Genomic DNA, 2,508 nt, shown 5'->3' on the forward strand with positions numbered 1-2,508 from the left:
GGATTGGGTGCCATTAGTTCTTCAAAATGTTGTCTTTTTAATGCTGTGATAAGAGGTATCAGGCAAAAAGTAAGAATAAAATATTTTCTTTTCTCATTGCTTACAGTTCCAAGGAAAGGGGAAAAGTACAAACGTTAAAGAACTATTGGTACAATGGAATAAAAACAAGAGAAAGTGAGGTGGAAGTAATTGATCCCACTAAAGTGAAGCTAAAGGATGGGGAGAATATCAAAAATCTTAACACAAGAAATAGGAGCAGGAGTAGACCATATTGCCTGTTGAGCCTGCTCCACTATTCAGTGCCATCATGGTTGTTCTTGGGCTTCAACTCTGCTTTCCGTCTGCCCCCATATCTCTTGATTCCTTAAGAGAGCAAACATCTGTCTATCCCATTCCTAAGTGTATTCAACGTTCGAGCATTCATAACATGCTGGGGTAGAGAATTCCAAAGGGTCACAATCCTTTTGGAGTTAAATATTTTTTGCTCATCTCTGTTCTAAAGTATCCTTTTCCTAAGACTGTCTTTATGTTTTAGATAAAAGCAAATAACTGCGGATGCTGGAATCTGAAACCAAAAGAGAAAATGACAGAAAATCTCAGCAGGTCTGGCAGCATCTGTAAGGAGAGAAAAGAGCTGACGTTTGGAGTCCAGAAGACCCTTTGTCAACTAAAAGGCATAGAAAGTGGGAGATACTTATACTGCAGGGGGAGGGAATGAAAGGTGAATCATAGCCACAGAAACCAGGGAAACCAGCTAATAGCTGTCCACCGGGAGAATAAAGAGTGTGAATGGCCAAAAGGCAGAGAAGCTAAAATGAAGATGTTTGGGGGTTGGGGGGGGGGGGGGGGGGGGAGAGATGGAACAGAGGTAAGATTTGGAAAAGGAGAAGCAAATGGGGAGAAAGGGTAAAGGAAGGGGCGTAAAGTAGGGAAAGATAAATGAAGAAAGACAATTTTAAAAAAAGGTAGAGAATAGTAAAGAATTAAATAAAATAGAATGAAAACAAAGGGGGTCGAGGTGGGGTAGAACAAATCATCCGAAGTTGTTGAATTTGATGTTGAGACCGGAAGGTTGTAAAGTGCCTAGCTGGAAGATGAGATGCTGTTACTCCAGTTTGCATTGAGCTTCACTGGAACATTGCAGCAAGCCAAGGACAGACATGTGGGCATGGGAGCAGGATTGTGTGTTAAAATGGCAAGCAAATAAGTTCAGTGGGGAAGGAGCATGCTGACACACTGGGCCTACCAGGACAGTCCTTTTTGTGGATTTTAGCAAGTAGGTAGAAGCGGGCTGTCCGGGGTTGGGAGACTATGAAGTTGGAAGTTGTTGGGGGGGGGAAATGAGGTTGGTGACGGTGTTGGAGATAATGGCTTGATGTTCAGTGGTGTGCTCATGGTCCAGGGGGAGGTAGGAGGAAGTATCTGAGAGTTGGCGCTCAGTCTCTGTGAGGTAGAGGTCAGTCCGCCAGATGACAACGGCACCCCCTTTGTCGGCAGCTTTGATGACAATGTCAGTGTTGGACCTGAGGGAGCGAAGGGCGGAACGTTCAGAAGGAGAGAGGTTGGAATGGGTGAGGGGGGCAGAAAAATTGAGACGCCAATGTCCCGTCGACAGTTCCCAATGAAAAGATCAATCGGCGTCAATCCACCAGTAACAATCGGCGCCAACGCCATCAAGCCCCTTCGGACTCTTGAATGTTTTAATGAGATTGTCTGTCCTCTTCCTGCATTCTGAATATAGGCTCAATTTGCTCAGTCCCCCATCCCAAGCACCAGTTTAGTACTGACTCCAATGTAAGCATATCCTTTCTTAAATAAGGAGTATTTCAGATGTGATCTCACCAAAACCCTGTATAAATTAAGCAAGATGTGGAAATGCTGGCGTTGGACTGGGGTAAACACAGTAAGCAGTCTAACACCAGGTTAAAGTCCAACAGGTTTATTTGGTAGCAAATGCCACTAGCTTTCGGAGTGCTGCTCCTTCGTCAGATGGAGTGGAAATCTGCTCTCAAACAGGGCACAGAGACACAAAATCAAGTTACAGAACAGCGACAGCGCAGAGTCGCTGAGCAGAAACTGATAGCCAAGTTCCGCACACATGAGGACGGCCTAAACCGGGATGTTGGGTTTATGTCACACTATCAGTAACCCCCACAGCTTGCCTCCTGGGCTTGCAGAATCTCACTGGCTGTCCTGTCTGGAAACAATACACATCTCTTTAACCTGTGCTTAATGCTCCCTCCACTCACATTGTATCTTTAAGACCTGGTTGGCTGTAGAAATTCGCATTCTAATCAGTATTCTGCAACTTGAATTTGTGTCTCTGTGCCCTGTTTGAGAGCAGATTTCCACTCCATCTGACGAAGGAGCAGCACTCCGAAAGCTAGTGGCGTTTGCTACCAAATAAACCTGTTGGACTTTAACCTGGTGTTGTTAGACTTCTTACTAAATTAAGCAAGTCATCTTTACCCCTGAAATCCAATCCCATTGAAACATGGCCAGTGTGTC

This window comes from Mustelus asterias, chromosome 15, assembly GCF_964213995.1.
Source record: "Mustelus asterias chromosome 15, sMusAst1.hap1.1, whole genome shotgun sequence".
Taxonomy (NCBI): Eukaryota; Metazoa; Chordata; class Chondrichthyes; order Carcharhiniformes; family Triakidae; genus Mustelus; species Mustelus asterias.